Source organism: Sturnira hondurensis, unplaced genomic scaffold (genome assembly GCF_014824575.4).
Source record: "Sturnira hondurensis isolate 20B ecotype Veracruz unplaced genomic scaffold, ASM1482457v3 Scaffold0021795, whole genome shotgun sequence".
Lineage (NCBI taxonomy): Eukaryota > Metazoa > Chordata > Mammalia > Chiroptera > Phyllostomidae > Sturnira > Sturnira hondurensis.
In genome coordinates this window covers 13,060,898-13,071,798 of record NW_028094426.1, presented here as the reverse complement: position 1 = coordinate 13,071,798, position 10,901 = coordinate 13,060,898, and the positions used below count along the sequence as shown (strand labels likewise).

Genomic DNA, 10,901 nt, shown 5'->3' with positions numbered 1-10,901 from the left:
ACAAAAGCCTGTCTAGGCAACAGTCGGTGCACTCTCCTCTTGAGAGAATAACGGAGGCACTCAGAGGTGCTCTCCCCTCTAGAGGGGAGCAGTGCTGTTCCCTCTTTCTCCACAGGATTGCTGTCTCCTGTGCATTTATTCTCTCTTTCAGTCACAACAGGTGGACTCTGCTGGGCAGAGTTCACCACAATGCTACTGACCAAAACAGTGAAGTCAAGTATATAAACATGCAAATATGACAGAGATTATTACCAACGACTTTGTACTCTCATCTCCTTGAACCATACATTTAAATGCAAATATTTTAAATTTTGAATATTAATGGCTAAGAGAAAGCAACTTCATATAATTTAGTCATTATTTTTTACTCATAATTAAGATCATTCTATATATCAATTATTTTGTTGCAATTTGATTTATAGAAGCAATTTGGGCAATTATTTTTAGCTCAAAGCCACAATCAGTCCATGGACAAATAATTAAATATAGTTAGTAAGAAACATTGTAGAAACTAAATCAGAAGTTATAAGCAAATCAGCCTGGGAAATCACATGAGGAAGCTACAAGCGCTGCAATGCAGAGTTGATTATGCTTTTATGAAGACAAGAATATTTAGTGGGAACTTGAATTATTTAGAATTTATGAAGAAAGATAGAAACATATTCAAGACTGATGTAAGGGCATGTCAAATTATCAGAGTGACACGGATAAGTAATGGCATCCTTCTAAACAAAGGGACTCCTTTTATATTACAATAATGTATTGACTTTTCAATTGAAATGTTACTAAGCACCCTCCAACTCTCCATCCTAAATTTAGGGTTTTAATATTCTTTCTGGGCTACACAGTGACTGTATTTTTCAGCCTCCCTTACAGATGGTGTGGCAATGTGACTGAATCTGATCAATGTCTTTGAGCTAAAATTATGTGCATCATTTACAAGCCTGTCCCCAAAATCTCCGCACACGTGCTTCTCCACAATCTTTCCCCTAGCCACTGACTGACATGCGAATAGCTCCAAGGCAATCCTGGAAACCCCATGTTCAAGATAGCATGCTCGCGATCAGCCTGATTCCCAGCTAACTGCATACAGAGGCTTCTCAGACACATCAGGACTGTTAGAAAAGCAATACTAACGTCAGGTTATGCTGAGTTGCTTTGTGTCTTGGAGCATATATGTGACTGCAGTTCATTTCCCCAATCTTAGGCAGGGATTGGAACTGAGCATGTGCAGATTTCTTTAGAGGTATTTGCAGGGTGAAGAAACAAATCTAGGAAATCTAAGTCACCTGCAGATTTTGTGATGGGTTTTGTCATCATTGGTTTTCCAGCACTAATACAGTTTATTCGTCCATTGATTTAGTCTTTAGATTATCATTTTCATGAACTGTACCATGGTTGGTCTTTTATATCCTGGTGAGTCAGCAGGAAACAGGATAGACATCATCCCACATTATAATGCTTATATTCTACTGCAGCAGACAGATGACTAAAACAATGAAAAATTCAGATGTGAGAAAGACTTATTTTTCCCCCAAACTTTTTTATTTAATTATTTTTCAAGTACAGTTTTCTGTCTATTACTCCCATCCCATCCCACCCTCTGTGCTCCCCCCTCCCTCCCATTTCCACCCTTTTCAGTTGTTGTCCATGTATCCTTTATATATGTTCCTCTAAATCCCTCCCTTATTTCCCCTGAAATTCCCTCCCCTCTCCCCTCTGGTCACTGTCAGCCTGTTTTCTATTTCAGTGGGAAAGACTTATTTTAAGGTATAGACAATGTTGTTAAAATTTCCTATTCTAAGAATAATACAGACACATAAATTCAATTGTCGAATAAGGCTAGACATTTCTTATAAAACATTTGCTACCAAATTTATCTCAAAACACTTTCTATTTCATCATTTCCCACAAGATTTTAATAAAAACAGATAGGAAGACATTTTTATAATTATTACACAGATCATAAGTAAAGACTCTAGCCACATTACAAAACAGTCAAAGTCATTCTGTTGTTTTCTTCATTCCTATTATAGAATTTGTTTTTTTCTAAGTCTTCACCTATTTGTATTAAATTTAATAATCTCTAGTACTGTTGATGGTATATGTATATAAATATATTCTAAATATCTTTATCACTTCTTAATTTCATTACATATATTTTTCTTAACAGTTCTGATTGCTGTTTACCATGAAGTAACAATTCAATAAAATAATATCTATCCCAAACACCTATCTTCAATGTATGATTTAGAATGAATATTCCTACCAATCCAAAAGTTGGAAGTTCAAACAAAACAATCTAAACACATTCAAGTACTTATGTGTGGTAGTAATTACAGTAGAAAATAGGGCTGATTCTTGAGATGAGTTTTCAGTCTTTAAATATGCCTACATGTAGATCATAAATTTTTAACTGCAAGATCAAAACATAAAAAATGTATGTGAAATATGCATGGCTTCATAATTATAAGAAATTTCTTATACTACTTTGTAAAATTAGATTCTTTCATAAAAAAAGTAATTTTCTGATTTTATCATCTTTCCTGTATTTTTCACAAGCATGCACACATGTGAATCTTTGTGATGAGCCGAGGTAAAGTTGTTCTAGGTATTCCTTACCAATTTTACACACTATGAGAAATATAGCAGGATGTAAAAGTGTTACAGACTCCATCAGTCTGTTTTTGGCAGAAGACACATGGCTCCCCACTTATTTCCTTTCTGCCAGCCAGCACCTCAGATGCCACAGAAATGGCACAATAGCTGGTCTTAGCTTCTTGTTACCCCAAATCAGGATGAATGAGTGTGTTGCAGAATACAGGAGACCAAGGACCTGAAAAAACATGCCAACTAGGTTGTTCTGCCAAGCATTAGAATTCCACTTTGAGATGATTTGAGCAAGGAAGTAAATAAAAAATAGCAAGAGAAAGGAGTTGACAGTTTGCATGGCTCTTACGTGGACCTTGGTGCTGGCGTTTTGGGATCCTTTGCCACTGAGCTGCATCTTCTTGAGATGTTTCCACAGGGAAAAGAGTAACAGAAGTAAAGCCATCAGGGACATGGTAAATGGTATGACATGTACAATGGTGAACACAGTCACATTTGAGAGGTGTAGCTTTCCTCAAGTTGGTCACTCAAGTGATGTTTCATTCATATTCAATCATCTCTATTTTGTCTTCTAAGCTCACCACTACAAGGTGACAAGCCAAGAAGACCAAAGAGCCCAACAATATCATGAGTACCACTTTTTTAGCTTTCCATTTTAGGTGAAGAAAGAAAAGGCTGGAGAAACTGGCTATCTTGAGTAAATAAAGTATGCTGTGGCTAGTACCAAACCAGAGGCTATTAAAATGTCTGCTTACTGTCCAGGCAATATACGCAATAATTCTTACTCCTGAACTATAGAAACCTGGGTTAAACACAGTTGCATACCAATTTCATAATATTACCCAGAGCAAACCAATTCTGGAGACCTCCAAGGCAGTGAGAATTCCATCAGCACAGGAGAGCTTTTGTTTCTTGACCCAGTCAGTGTCGTTCACCGGGGTAATGAAGACGTTGGCAAAATTTCCTAGAACAAATTCTGCTATCACTAAGATAGAAAGAATGCTGTGTAATAAACTTAACATGTCTAGAAAAACACAGCCAAGTATGATGTCACTGGTTGTGATTCCTTTAATATTTTGATCCTAAGTTCTATTTGCAGCTGATCTGAACGTGTATAAAATACTTTTATTTTTTTTAATTTGTGACCAATCTCACGCGTGAAAACACCAATGTATGGTAATGAAGGAGCTCAATGCTTTTTTATGAAAAACACTGTTATGCCCCAAACAGCTCGAATTAACTCCTATTCAAATATTTTATGCCCTGGCTGAAGGCTGGGATATTTCATAACTGATGTTGTGAAAGTTGAATTCTCATTTGCTATCATGCAAATATAGACATATTCACTTTCATCATTTTGCAATGTTCTTTGCTTATCCTCTCCATATTTTGTGTTCATCAACTGTGTTTTTAGTAAAATTTAACCTCCCAATATATTGAATATACAATAAATGCTAAATTGCTCAATAGAGCTTGGTCATGTGGATGTGGTCATGGTTCAATGGAGCGCTGGTCAGTGCTGTAGGATCATCACCACTACGGATATTTTTTCATTTTTAGTTAATTGGGGTAACATTGGTTACTAAAATGATGTAGGTTTCAAGCATACAATTCTTTTAGTTAATGCATATTTTATTGATTATGCTATTACATTCTCCCATTTTCTTCTCCCTTTTGTTCCCTTCCACCACGCACTCCTGCCTTCCATGAGCATTCCCCACTTTCGTTCATGTCCATGGGTCATACGTATAAGCTCTCTGCCTTCTCTATCTCCTGTATTATTCTTAACTCCTCATGTCCATTTTGTACCTACTATTTATGCTTCTTATTCCCTGTACCTTTTCCCCCATTCTCCCCCACCCACCCACCCTGTTCATAATCCTTCATGTGATGTCCACTTTTGTGATTCTCTTCCTGTTCTAGTTGTTGGCTTAGTTTGTTTCTGTTTTTAGGTTCAGTTTTTGCTAGTTTTGAGTTTCTTGTCTTTCTACCATTCATAGTTTTGATTATGTTCCCTTTCTTAGATTAAGTCTCTTTAATGTTTTACATAATAAGAGTTTGGTGATGATGAACTCCTTTAACTTGACCTTCTCTGGGAAGCACTTTATCTGCCCTTCTATTCTAAATGATAGCTTTGCTGGATACACTAATCTTGGATGTAGGTCCTTGCCTTCACAACTTCAAGTACTTCTTTCCAGTGCCTTCTTGCCTGCAAGTTTCCTTTTGAGAAATCATCTGATAGACTTATGGAACTCCTTTTAAGGTAAATGTCTCCTTTTCTCTAGCTGCTTTTAAGATCTCTTCTTACCTTTAATCTTGTGTAATGTAATTGTGATTGGCATTGGCTTGTGCTTCCTTGGGTCCAACTTCTTTGGGTCTCTCTGAGCATCCTGGACTTCCTAGAAATCTATTTTCTTTGCCAGATTGGGAAAGTTCTCCTCCATTATTTTTTTCAAATAAGTTTTCAATTTATTGCCTTTTCTTTTCTCCTTCTGGCACCTATATGATTCAGATGTCAGAGAATTTAAAGTTGTCCCAGAGGTTCTTAAGCGTCTCCTCATGTTTTTTAATTCTTGTTTCTTCATTCTGTTCTGGACCAATGTTTATTTCTTCCTTCTGCTCCGAATTGTTCACTTGCATCCCAGTTTTTTCCCCTTCAGTGTTGGTTCCCTGCATGTTTTTCCTTATTTCACTTTGCATAGCCTTCACTTCTTCCTCTGTTTTGCAACCATACTCAACCAATTCTGTGAGCATCCTGATTACCTGTGTTTTGAATTCTGAGTCTGATGGGCTAGCCATCTCTTCATTGCTTAGTTCTATTTTTGGAGCTTTGATCTATTATTTCTTTTGGGCCATTTTTCTTTGTCTTGGTGCATTGTAAAGGATGGAGCCTTACGTATTTGCCAGGGCAGGGCAACACATTTTGCTGCTTTATGGAACTATATGTGGGGGACAGGTCAGAGAGCAAACAATGCCAGTTTTCAGTTACTTCCCCTGCCACCCACAAACAAATTGGGTCTTTATGTTGCTGATTTCTGGGTGTGTGGGTTTGTGCACATTCTAAGACCCCATGGGTCTCCCCAACAAACTCTCCTGTGAGGCTGGGGGTTTCTCCTGCCACTGCCACCACCACAAATTTTTACAGCCAGAGGTTTTGAGACTTTCCTTTTTCACCCTGGAACCCTGGATGGTGCGATCTGTCTCACTCACCATTTGTTCCTCCTAGGCTGCCAGCTGCTGCCTCCAGCCCAGGTGACCCAGTCTTCCAGCCACCACCTTGCCCCCTGTTTTCTCCACCATGACTGCCCATCTCACCTTCTCCTACCATTCTGAATGCTGTGACTTGTTTAACTCCTGGGTTGGACTTGCATACAGTTCTATTTTCTAGCTGTTCTACTTATTTCTGCTTTTAAATCTGTCGTTGTCCTTTTTTTGGTTGTGTGAAGAATCAAAGTGTATCTACTTGCACCTCCATCTTGCCCAGAAGTCTCAAGCATACAATTCTGTCATTATGATCTTCATGTTGTGTGTTCATTACCCAAAGTCAAGTCTCCTTCCATCACCATTTGCCCCCACTTTTGTTTTTGTTTTTCATGTCAGATTTATAAAGTAAGAATTCACGCGTTTCCTGTTAAAGCATCAAGGTTTTCTTGAGGACTCAGCATGGCCAATGCTTGCTATGATTTGGTTCCTGATAACTTACATTTAAGAATAATTTTACTATTTATAAAGACATAAGGACACAAATATATGCACACATATCTTACGGATGAAAGATTTGATTGTCCCATAAGTTTCAAAGTGGAAAATGAGTGTCAATAAGGCCTCTTATTTCAACCCATCATTTATTTCATTATTAATAAATATCAAACACATCTCTTGTTAGGGCTATGAAGAAATTTATCTTTTGAGTCTATTTCATATTTAAATATTAATTTTTAATTAAAATGTGCAGAAATCTTATAAATATTCGGTGGAAACTTCAAATTTACATGTGGTTCCCAGCCCTTCCTGCTGTGTTTCAATAAACTGAGCTCAGCCTGAGAACCATGTGGTTGCTGGTTTCACTCCAGATCAGGGTTCATGCCTGGGTTGCACACCATGGCGCCAGGTGGGGGCATGTGACAGGCAGCTGTTTTGCTCTCATATAGCAGTGTTTCTCTCTGTCTCCTTCTGTCCTCCACGCTCTAAATAGTAAAAAATACAATCTTCTTAAAATAGCAAATTTAGCATTAAAAATGTACATATTGTTTCCATGGGAGAGTCTAGACTTCTCTGCATTAAAAATTGAGTTAATTTTCTCTGTTCACATCATTTCTGACTCTTTAATACATTAAGATTGGTAAATGTTAAAATCAACCACTACCCTAGACTTTATTGATTCAATTTCTACATTATAATTGCTTGTTAGAGGAAGAAATTAGAGCTGGAATGACAAGAAGGAAAATCCAGATGCTCTGCTCTGTGTACCTCTGATCTTGGACTCTCCTCTACAACCACTCTCTGTCACCATAATCATCAGTACAGTATCAGGCAACCATGACAAGCTTCCAGTGGTCTTTCTGAGGAGGAGTACACTGTCTGGGTAGGTGCCCTCAGTTGGGCCTGTCTGGCATAGACAACAGGCACAGAGGATTGTTCCTCATTTGATCCTGTGATATCTGGTTCTTCAGAGTTAACCTGGGAGAACTTACACTTATGACTACATGTAGCAGTAGAAAAAAGAGAGATTACCTCTGGAAACAACTGAGATATGGGGAATAAATTGTCAAAATGTTGTTTTAACTGCGTCAAAGAGCTGAGTAAGGAAGGAGGACCAGTGAGCTAAAATCCAGGTAAAAGGGGAGTATTTAGGTAAACAGATGATCTATACATTCAAAGAATCACTATTAATATCAGAAAGCTATGTTGCAGAAAGTGAAACTAATTCTAAAGCATTTATGGAAATGCAGAGCACTCACAAGAGACCAAAGAATTTTTTAAAAGAACAAAGTTAACATTATAGTTCCCAATTTTAAAACTTGCCACAAAGCTCTTCAACCAAGATAGTATACCAATTGAACAATGATAGACATATATATCAGTGATTTTCAGTGCTTTTTAATCTCATGGAGCACATAAACCCCATCTGTGTGTACCTTAAGCTTTAGTCCAGTAATGACAGCCTCTTGAGGTGGGGTTGGCTATGTAACTCTCAGAATAAACAAAAATGGTACCCACTTATCTTAGCACAGCCACAAATTTTCATTTGTGTCAATGGCCTAAACTGTTAAGTCAAGTATGTAAACATATAAAGATGAGAGAGATTATTTTCCATCACTTCACACTTTCATCTCCCTGAACAATATTTATTTTTTTTCATTTTTTAATTTTTTTATTGAATCCTTGTTCAAGTACAGTTTTCTGCCTTATCTTCCCAGCCCTGCTCCCCCCTCCCAGTTCTCCCCTCCTCCCTCCCATTTCCACCCCCCACCTTAGTTATTGTCCATGTATACTTGTTCATGTGAGTCCTTCCCCTTTTCCCCTGTGACTATCTCCCCTCTTCCCTCTGGTCCCTGTCAGCCTGTTCCATATTTCAATGTCTTTGGTCATAATTTGCTTGCTTGTTTGTTTTGTTGTTTAGATTCCTGTTAATGGTGATATCATATGGTATTTGTCTTTTACCGCCTGGCTTATTTCGCGCAGCATAATGCTTTCCAGTTCCATCTATGATGTTGCAAAGGGTAGGAGCTCCTTCTTCCTTTCTGCAGCATAGAATTCCATTGTGTAAATGTACCATAGCTTTTTGACCCAGTCATTTACCAATGGGCATCTAGGTTGCTTCCAACTCTTGGCTATCATAAATTGTGCTGCTATGAACATTGGGGTGCATAGGTTCTTTTGGATTGGTGTTTCAGGGTTCTTAGGATATACTCCTAACAGTGGAATTGCTGGATCAAAAGGCACGTTCATTTTTAGTTTTCTTAGAGTTATAAAAGACTTAAATATAAGCCGTGAAACCATTAAAACCCTAGAGGAGAGCATTGGCAGGAAGATCTCAGATATTCCACCTAGCAATATTTTTACTGATACATCCCCTAGAGCAAGGGACATACAGGAAAGAATAATCAAATGAGATCTCATCAAAATTGAAAGCTTCTGCATGGCTAAGGAAAAGAGTATCAAGATAAAAAGAGAAGCAACTGTTTGGGAAAACATATTTGCCAATGATACCTCAGACAAAGGTTTAATCTCCAAAATATACAAAGAACTCACACGACTCCACTCAAAGAAGACGAGAAACCCAATTAGAAAATGGGCAAAGGACTTGAACAGACACTTCTCCAAGGAGGACATACAGAGGATCCAGAGACACATGAAAAGATGTTCAATATTGCTAGCTATCAGAGAGATGCAAATTAAACCACAATGAGATACCACTTTACACGGGTCAGAATGGCTATCATAAACAAAGAAACAAACAACAAATGCTAGAGAGGTTGTGGGGAAAAGGGGACCTTAGTTCACTGTTGGTGGGATTGCAGACTGGTACAACCACTATGGAAAACAGTATGGAATTTTCTAAGAAAACTAAAAATGAATGAACAATACATTTAAATACAAATCTTTTTTACTGTTGTTCAAGTGTAGTTGTGTGTGTTTTCCCTCTGCCACTTTCCCACCCTCAATCCTTCCCCTATTTCACTTAGTCCGTGGGTCCTTTATCCACGTTATTTGATGATCCTTCTCGTATTAGACTTCCATTATCTACTCTGCTCTCTCCTCTGGTTACTGTCAGTGTGTTCCTTATTTCCATGCCCTTGGTTATATTTTGCTTGTTCATTTGTTTTGTTGATTAGGTTCCACTTGTAGGGGAAATCATATGGCACTTGTCTTTCCCCACCTGGCTTATTTAACTTAGCATAAGTTCTCCACTTCTCTCCATGCTGTGGGGAAGGGTAGGAGCTCCTTCTTTCTTTCTGCTGGGTAGTATTCCAATTGTGTAAATGTGCCACCATTTTTTGACCCACTTTTTTACTGATGGGCACCTAGGTTGCTTCTAGCCCTTGGCTATTGTAAATGGTGCTGCTATGAACTTTGGGGTGCATAGGTTCTTTTGAATTAGTGTTTCAGGATTCTTAGAGTATAATCCAGAAGTGAGATTGCTGGATCAAAAGCAGTTCCATTTTCAGTTTTTGGGGGAAATTGCATAGCGTTTTTGACAGTTGCTGCACCAGTCTGCATTCTCACCCACAATGTAGTAGGGTTATCTTTTCTCCACAGCCTCCCCAGTACTTGTTGTTTGTTGATTTAATTCTGGTCGCCATTCTGACCATGATGAATTAGTATTTCATTGTAAAACCAGTGAGAAACCACTTTATACTAGTCAGGATGGCCATCAAAAACAAATCAATGAAGAATAAAGGAAATATTTTAGGTTTTGAGCAATAATTGCTCAGAAAACTTTTATATAATTAAGTAGCTATTTGTTACTCATCAATAACATCCTTCTATGTATCAAGTAATTTTTGATGTAATTTGTTTAATTGAAGTTATTTTTAGTTCAAAGCCACAACCAACCCAAGAACAAACAGTTCAAATAAAAAATAAGAAATATTTTAAAAATTCATTCAGATGTTATAAGCAAATCAGACTGGGAAATCACATGGGGGAGCTACAAGTGCCACAATTCAGAGTTGATTATCATTTTATGAAGACTAATATTTAGTGGGAACTTGAATTATTTACAATTTATGAAGACAGAGAGAAAAATTTAAGACTAATGTAAAGACATGTCTAATTTTTCAAAGTAGCATAAACAAGCTACGGCACCCTTCTAAGCAAAGAAATTTCTTTTGTGTTACCAAAACTTATTGCCTTTTCAATAGAAATGTTATGAGGTGCCCTCCAACATCTCTGTCTTAAATTCACTATTTTAGTCTTTCTGGGCTACACAGTGACTGTATGTCTCAACCTGCCTTAGAGATGGTGTGGCAATGTGAATGAATCTGAACAATATTCTGTGAGTGGAAATTATGTGCAGCATTTACAAGCCCATCCCCAAAAGTCTCCCCAAATGTGCTCCTCCATATATCTTCCCCCTCCCTCTCTCTGGCATGGGCATGACTCCAGGGTAATCCTGGAAACTCTGTGTTCAAGATGGTGTGTTTGCGATCAGTCTGATTCCCAGGTAACTGCATACAGAGGCTCCTCAGACACATCAGGGCTGTCAGTAAAGCAATACTAAAGTCAGGTTATGTGTGAGTCACTTTGTGCTTTGGAGCATGTATGTGACTGCAGTTCACTTCCCC

The 10,901-nt window shown here is 37.9% G+C and overlaps 1 pseudogene; it reads right to left on the bottom strand.

The window, feature by feature from the left end:
- Positions 1-2,713: 2,713 nt before the first annotated feature.
- Positions 2,714-3,632, bottom strand: LOC118978410 (taste receptor type 2 member 46-like; annotated as a pseudogene).
- Positions 3,633-10,901: the final 7,269 nt, after the last annotated feature.